Source organism: Lolium perenne, chromosome 3 (genome assembly GCF_019359855.2).
Source record: "Lolium perenne isolate Kyuss_39 chromosome 3, Kyuss_2.0, whole genome shotgun sequence".
Classification (NCBI taxonomy): Eukaryota; Viridiplantae; Streptophyta; class Magnoliopsida; order Poales; family Poaceae; genus Lolium; species Lolium perenne.
In genome coordinates, this window is record NC_067246.2 from 214,413,140 (window position 1) to 214,422,387 (window position 9,248).

Sequence of the window (9,248 nt, forward strand, 5' to 3'; positions counted from 1 at the left end):
TGTAAGCACAAAAAATTTTAACTTCAGAATAGGCTATGAGCTAACAAGAAAGAAAGACAATGAAACAACTACATGTATTTCTCTTTTCTACTTAAACCTCAAAGTGTTGTTGCTATTGACCAATGCTAAGTTTGCCAAAACCAAATAGATTTATTCAATGCTCCCAAAGTGATACCAATACTAACAACAAGGTAAATCATATAATAGAGATTGCAAACTAAAATAAGATGTGCAATATGTAAATGATAAGACTTCTCATTAATATTTCATAACGATAACTCACACCAAGGGATATATAGATAACCAACTAAAGGAGAGATACTTCCAAACTGCAACCCATCTTATATGATAACTTCCCTACTCATGATATGACACTACTTGACAATAAAAAGTAAAAGATAGTGATGATGTGATACCGCGGCACTCCCCCAAGCTTGGAACAAACCAAGGGGATGCCAATACCGATGATGAATTACTCCTGCGGCGATGGTGGTGATGAACTCCTCCCGCGCTTCTTACAGATCTCCTTCAGCTTCAGTTTCTCAGCTTGGCAATTCTGCACTAAGACTCGAAGAGATTCATTGTTATCTGAAGTTGGCGATGATGACCTTGTGATGTGAATCGAGTGGTATTCCAGCATTCTACGGAGACGGCAATTCTCCTCCTGGAGTATCTCCACTTCTTTTCTCAGAGCCCGATATTGATCACAAAACTCATCGGTAGTCCGTAGAGCTTCTTCCAACACAGGGAAGGAGTCGAGGCTAAGAGCGGGTGGTAAAGGTCCCTGCAAGTTATGAGAAAAAGAACGTCGAGTGTCAACAGATCCCACCAAGATTTGCTTGCTCCCAACGGCTTGCTGCTCTTGTCCTGATGGCACCCTCTTCACTTCTTCCTCCGAAAGCCCCTTGCCCTTGTTGTTGGAGGCCATGGTGCTTCTAGACCGAAAACAGATCCTGGCAGAAACAGCTCGAAACAAAACACATCGAGAAAACGATATACGGACCTCCAGGGGTCCGGGGGATTATATAGCAAAAAATTTCACGACAAACGGAAAGTACCAGATCGAACCAGAGTCGGAAAGGGGCGACGAGGCGGCCAGACCATAGGTCGGCGCGGGCCCAGGTCAGGCCGCGCCGGCCTATGGTGGCACGCCCTCGTGCGTCCTTTCCACTCCGTTTCGAACTCGTAATTTTTCATATTTTCCAAAAACAGCAAAAATATTGTTCGGAAAGTAAATTGCGTACTTTTCATTACCAGTACTGTTATCTATTCAAAGTCGGGTTCTGACGGTCTGTCAATTTGCCCTTTGATGAAAGCCTCCGGTGTTTCCACTTGAATAATATCAACATCAACATTATAGGAATCACCTGAGATATAATGCTTGAGTCTTTGTCCATTCACCACTTGCGTGGCATTGCCTTGGAGAGAGCTAATTCTGATTGCTCCTGAACGATACACCTCCTCGACAACATATGGTCCTTCCCATTTCGAGAGTAATTTCCCTGCAAAGAGTCTGAGACGAGACCGATACAATAGGACTTTATCCCCAACATTAAATTCTCTTTTAATAATCCTTCTATCATGCCATTTTTTAACTTTCTCTTTAAAGAGTTTAGCATTTTCATAAGCTTCACTTCTCCATTCATCTAGAGAACTCAATTGCAACAACCTCTTATTACCGGCAAGTTTAGGATCTTTATTTAATTCTCTAACAGCCCAATAAGCTTTGTGCTCTAGTTCTAAAGGTAAATGACAAGCTTTCCCATAAACCATTTTATAAGGTGACATTCCCATGGGATTTTTATAAGCAGTTCTATAAGCCCATAGTGCATCCTTCAATTTACTAGCCCAATTCTTTCTAGTTTTATTAACAGTCTTTCCCAAAATAGATTTAATCTCTCTATTTGATAATTCTACTTGACCACTAGTTTGAGGATGATAAGCGGAAGCAATTCTATGATTAATACCATAGCTAGCAAGAGTTTTTCTAAAACCTCCATGAATAAAATGAGAACCTCCATCAGTCATAATATATCTAGGCACTCCAAATCTAGGAAAAATAATGTCTAAAAGCATTCTTAAAGAGGTCTCACCATCAGCACTTTTTGTAGGTATGGCTTCCACCCATTTAGTAACATAATCAACATCAACAAGTATATGAGTGTTACCTTCTGAAGACGGAAAAGGTCCCATAAAGTCAAATCCCCAACAATCAAACGGTTCAATAACAAGAGTATAATTCATAGGCATTTCATTACGTCTGGAGATATTACCAACCCTTTGGCATTCATCACAAGATAAAATAAACTTTCTCGCATCTTTGAAGAGAGTTGGCCAATAAAAACCTGATTGTAGAACTTTTTGCGCGGTTCTTTCTCCGGCGTGATATCCTCCATAAGCACTACCATGACATTTACTCAATATCTCTTGTTGTTCATATTCGGGAACACATCTTCGCATAATACCATCCACTCCTTCTTTATATAAGTGTGGGTCATCCCAGAAATAGTGCCTCAAGTCATAAAAGAATTTCCTCCTTTGCTGAGCTGAAAAAGTTGGAGGCAAGTATTTGGAAACAATAAAGTTAGCATAATCAGCATACCAAGGAATGTCTCGCGAGCTCACCTTTATTACAGCCAATTGTTCATTTGGAAAACTATCATTAACAGGAACAGGATCATAAGCAATATTTTCCAATCTAGACAAATTATCAGCGACAGGATTATCAGCACCTTTCCTATCTACAATATGTAAATCAAATTCTTGCAAAAGAAGTACCCATCTAATAAGCCTCGGCTTAGCATCTTTCTTTGTCATAAGGTATCTAATTGCAGCATGATCAGTATGAATCGTAACTTTTGAATCAACAATATAAGATCTAAATTTATCACAAGCAAAGACTACAGCTAATAATTCTTTTTCAGTTGTAGCATAATTTCTTTGAGCAGCATCAAGAGTTTTACTAGCATAATGAATAACATTCAGTTTTTTATCTACTCGCTGTCCAAGAACAGCGCCTACAGCAAAATCACTAGCATCACACATAATTTCAAAAGGCAAATTCCAATCAGGAGGTTCAACTATAGGAGCAGTTGTTAAGGCTTTCTTAAGAGTTTCAAAAGCTTCCTTACAATCGTCATCAAAAACAAAAGGTACGTCTTTTTGAAGAAGATTAGTAAGAGGCTTTGAAATCTTGGAGAAATCTTTAATAAATCTCCTATAAAACCCAGCATGACCAAGAACACTATGAATACCTTTAACATCCCTCGGATAGGGCATCTTCTCAATTGCTTCAACTTTAGCTCTATCAACTTCAATACCTTTCTCAGAAATTTTATGTCCCAATAAAATTCCTTCATTAACCATAAAGTGGCATTTCTCCCAATTAAGAACAAGGTTAGTTTCTTCACATCTCTGCAAAACTTTATCAAGGTTTCGCAAGCAACTATCAAAAGAATTCCCATAGACGGAAAAATCATCCATGAATACCTCTACAATACTCTCACAAAAACCATGAAAAATAGCAGACATGCATCTTTGAAAAGTAGCAGGAGCATTACATAAACCAAAAGGCATACGTCTATAAGCATAAGTTCCATAGGGACAAGTAAAAGTGGTTTTCTCTTGATCTTTAGTTTTAACAGCAATTTGTGAAAATCCAGAATAACCATCAAGAAAGCAAAAAAAGAGTATTTTTAGACAATCTTTCTAGCATTTGATCAATAAATGGTAAAGGGTAATGATCTTTCTTAGTAACTTTATTAACTTTTCGAAAATCAATGCACATTCTATACCCTACAACTACTCTTTGAGGGATGAGCTCATCATTATCATTAGGCACAACAGTCCCTCCTTTCTTGGGAACACAATGCACAGGACTAACCCATCTACTATCAGCAATAGGATATATAATACCAGCTTCAAGAAGTCTTAATACCTCATTCCTTACCACTTCCTTCATCTTCAGAATTAGACGACGCTGAGGTTCAACAACAGGCTTCGCATCATCTTCCATATTAATAGCATGTTGGCAAATAGAAGGAGAAATCCCTTTCAAATCATCAAGAGTATAGCCAATAGCTCCCCGGTGTTTCTTCAATATTTCCAATAACCTTTCTTCTTCAAACTCTGTAAGCTTAGAACTAATAATAACAGGATATATTTTCTTATCATCAATATGAGCATATTTAAGATTATCAGGCAAAGGCTTTAAATCAAAAACAGGATCTTCCTTTGGTGGCGGTGTTGTACCCAGATCTTCCACCGGTAAATCATGCTTAAGAATAGGTTGGCGAAGAAAAATTTCCTCAAGCTCATCTCTTTCTTTCCTAAAAACTTCACTCTCGCTATCCTCCAAATGTTGCTGCAAAGGATTGTTAGGAACAAGAACAATAGATGCACATTGCTCCATTTTAAAATCATCACTAGGCAAATCAGCTTTATAAGGAGTTTTGGTAAATTTAGAGAAGTTAAACTCATAAGATTCACCAGCAAATTTAGTCAAAATTTTCTCTTTCTTGCAATCTATAATAGCTCCACAAGTATTTAGAAAAGGTCTACCAAAAATAATAGGACAATAATCACTAGCAGCAGAACCAAGTACCAAAAAGTCAGCAGGATATTTAATCTTACCACATAGAACTTCCACATCTCGAACAATACCAATTGGAGAAATAGTTTCTCTATTAGCCAGCTGAATAACCACATCAATATCTTCAAGTTCACAAGAATCAATTTCGTGCATAATCTCCGTGTAAAGCTCATAAGGAATAGCACTAACGCTTGCACCAATATCACATAATCCATAATAGCAATGATCACCAATTTTAACAGATAGCATAGGAACACTAACTTGTTTGGGTTTATTAGGATGTGAAACAATATTAGAAGCATCTTCACAGAAAATAATATGACCATCCTCCACATTTTCAGTCACAAGATCTTTAACTATTGCAACAAATAGTTCAACTTTTATTTGTTCTTCGGTTCTACAGGTTTCTTTTCACTTTTATGAACCGCACTATTTATATAAGAGTACTCCTTCATTTTAGCAGGGAAAGGAGTTTTTTCAATATAAGCTTCAGGAATAACATGATCAAAGTTTCAACTACAACGCATTTATTAATAGATGAATCAATTTTATCTTTATACGGTTCATGATACTTATCAAAATTCTTCTTTGGCAATTCATAATGAGAGGCAAAAGCTTTATAAATATTTGCAGCAACTTGAGAATCAAGACCATATGTAGCACTCATATTACGAAATTTATCAAGATATCCATAAAAGCTTCAATGCATTTATAATCATAAATTATACCTGATTCTCTATCCTTGTCGTTCTCCCAACCTTCAGTATTTTCTTGGATCCGATCAAGAAGGTCCCTTTTAAACTCTTCTTTGTTGCGTGTAAATGATCCAGAACAAGAAGTATCCAGCAAGGTCTTGTCTTGAAAAGAAAGTCTTGCATAGAAATTATCAATAATAACATTACCAGGAAGCTCATGAATGGGGCATTTGAGCATTAAATACTTCAATCTCCCCCAAGCTTGGGCAATACTCTCTCCATCATGAGGCCAAAAATTATATATGCGATTCCGATCCTTGTGAATTTCACTTGGAGGATAGAACTTAGAATAAAACCGGGGCACAATATCATTCCATTCAAGAGAATCCCCATTATCCAAGAATTTATACCAATGCGCCGCCTTACTGCAGCGATAAAGAGAATAGTTTCTTCCTCACTTCATCCATAGCAATACCTGCACACTTGAATAAACCGCATAATTCATGTAAGAACAATAAATGATCCCCAGGGTGGACAGTTCCATCCCCTTCATAGCGGTTATCCATAACACGTTCAATAATTTTCATAGGTATTTTATATGGTATCACTTCCTCACCTGGCGCCTCATCCACTACCATTGCAGTAGTAGTAGATTTCCCAAATAGAAATTGAAGAGAAGATCTCTCCATAATGACTTATAGCAGTAGGCAGAAATAAAATCAGCACAAACAGTAAAGGTTTTCCTTACCAATTCCACTTACCAATAGCGCTTCACTCCCCGGCAACGGCGCCTTAAAAATAGTCTTGATGACCCACAAGTATAGGGGGTGTATCGTAGTATTTTCGATAAGTAAGAATGTCGATCCCAACGAGGAGCAGAAGGTGTTGACAAGCAGTTTCGATGAAGGATTCACTGTAAATGCTCACAGACAAGTATTCAGGGGGTTTTGATGTAACAGTTGAATAAAGTACGAGTAAGTAAAGTGCGAGAGTAACAATTGCAGCGAGTGGCCCAATCCTTTTTAGCACAAAGGACAAGCCGGTTTGTTTACTTATAATGACCAAACGTTCTCGAGGACACACGGGATTTTAGTCTAGTGCTTTCGCTACATACGGCTAAATAATCTTCATTGTTATGATAAGTGTTGTGTGGGTGAACCTATGCTAATGCACCGCCCTTCCTAGGACTAATACATACTTGTGATTATACCCCTTGCAAGCATCCGCAACTACAAGAAAGTAATTAAGAATAAATCTAACCACAGCCTTAAACTCTGAGATCCTGCTATCCCTCCTGCATCGATATACCAACGGGGGTTTAGGTTTCTGTCACTCCGGCGACCCCGCAATTGGCAAATGAGTACAAGATGCATTCCCCTAGGCCCATAAATGGTGAAGTGTCATGTAGTCGACGTTCACATGACACCACTAGAAGAATAACACCACAACTTAAATATCATACCATTGAATATTACTCAACCATAGTTCACTACTAACATTTAGACTTCACCCATGTCCTCAAGAACTAAACGAACTACTCATGAGACATCATATGGAACATGATCAGAGGTGATATGATGATGAATAACAATCTGAACATAAACTTGGTTCAATGGTTTCACTCAATAGCATCAACAACAAGTAGAGATCGATACCGGGAGAGTTTCCCCTATCAAACAATCAAGATCAAACCCAAATTGCTACGGCGGTGACGGTGTCCAGCGGTGGAGACGGCGGTGATGATGGTGGAGATGATGATGATGGTGATGGAGATGATGTCCAGCTCGATGACGGTGACGATGGCGTCGATTTCCCCCTCCGGGAGGGAATTTCCCCGGCGGATTCCTGCCCGCCGGAGAGCTCTTTTCTCTCTGGTGTTCTCCGCCCCGCAGAGGCGGCTGTAACTCTTCGCGAGGTACCCTCTGTGGCTTAGGTTATCGGGACGAAGGGTTTCGCGAAGAAAAGGAGGCGAAAGGGGCTGTGGGGCCCCCACACCACATGGTGGCGCGGCCAGGCCATGGGCCGCGCCGCCCTATGGTCTGGGCCCACCTTGGGTCCAGCTGGCTCCTCCTTCTGGCTTCCTTCGTCATCTTGAAAAATAGGATTTTTGGTATAATTTCCTTCCACAGTTGATCTTCCGAAATATTGCGTTCTGACGGTGCTTTTTCCAGTAGAATCCAGGCTCCGGTGCTTGATCCTCCAATAATGATGAAACATGCAAAATAGATGAAATAACATAAGTATTGTGTCCCAATATGAAATATATCAATGAATAACAGCAAATTATGATACAAAATAGTGATGCAAATTGGGCGTATCAGTTCTCTCTCACTACCATGTTTAGTATCAATGAAATCTTCCTTATTTTGTATTCTTAGTGTGATTTTCAGGTTCTTCAATTTCTCCCTTATCGGAAGCATCATTTTTATCATTACCACTTTCAGTTTCAGCATCAGAAATAGATATACTATTAGGATCCTTAGCAGGTTCAGAGGATTCTACAACAGTTTTATGTTTCTTCTTCTTTTTCTTAGACTTAGTTCTAGTATCATTAACTTGTTGAGAATCTTGTTCAATTCTCTTTGGATGTCCTTCAGGATATAGAGGATCCTGAGTAGAAACACCACTTCTAGTTCTTATTTCATAAGCATGTTTTTCCCTAGAAGCATTAACTAGCAAATATTATTTGCACTTTAGTGAGCTGATCAATTTGAGTTTGAACCATATGGAAATGTTTAACAAGCATTTTAACACCATTAGAGGTTCTTTCCATAATATCATACAAATTATTGATAGCTCTAGAATTTTCCATTAGGTGATGTTCCACTCTCTTATTAAAATTATCTTTCTTAACCATATAATTATCAAATTCATCTAAGCATTGATCATGAGGTTTGGAGTAGGGAATATCTCTACTATCAAAGCGTTGGAGAGAGTGTACCTCAACAATGGAAGAACAAGGGATTGGCTGACATAATTCTTCTATAGGTGGTAAATTCTTCACATCTTCAGATTTAATACCCTTCTCCTTAAGAGACTTCTTGGCTTCCCTCATCACTTCATCTTTTAATTCAATCATTGCCTTTTCTTCGGTGTTGGTATTGGCTCCGGTGTAGTCCAATAATCATATTTTTTTCTTATGTTGGCCAACAATCCAGGTATGTCCTAGATTCAACAGTTAGTCCATTATAAAATATATCGAGGAGTTCATTTTTAGCTAATGGATGTTTAGGTAATGCTCTAATTAAAGAACAAAATCTTGCCCATGATTCAGACAATTTCTCTCCTTCTATCTGCACAAAGTCCAAGATTTTCTGCAAAGCAGCATGTTGAGCACTAGCAAGCAAATATTTTGGAAAGAAAGCATTAACCAAACCAATAGGACTATCAATAGATCCAGGAGACAAATTATCATACCAAATTTTAGCTGCTCCTTTCAAAAAGAAAGGGAAAATTTTAGTGACAAAGTAAGTGCGTATCTTAATATCATCGGAGATTAATTTTCTCAAAGTAGAGAGTTCATTCATATGTTTAATAGCACTTTGATTTTCAGTACCACAGAAAGGTTCTTTCTCAACAATAGATATGTAAGATAAATCCAGAGAGAAATCATAATCCTTATCTCTAATATTTATGGGAGATGTGGCAAATTTAGCATTAGGAGACAAATTATATCTAACAACTCGTCTTGCAAGAAGACTTCTCATAGCACTTGCATCTCTAGTAGCATGACATTCTTCAATGAAGTCATCATCAAGTTCAATATAAGTTTCATCAAGATCATCGCTAGGATTCCCCCTAGCTTGAGGTGAACTAACAGGTGTAATAATATTTTCAGCATTTTCAATTTGTTTAGCCCTAGCAGTTGTAGTATCTAGGAAAGGACCTAACGAACCACTATTATCAGGGACAGTAGAAGCATCATGAAAATCATCAGGAGCATTATCAGATTTAGCAGAAGT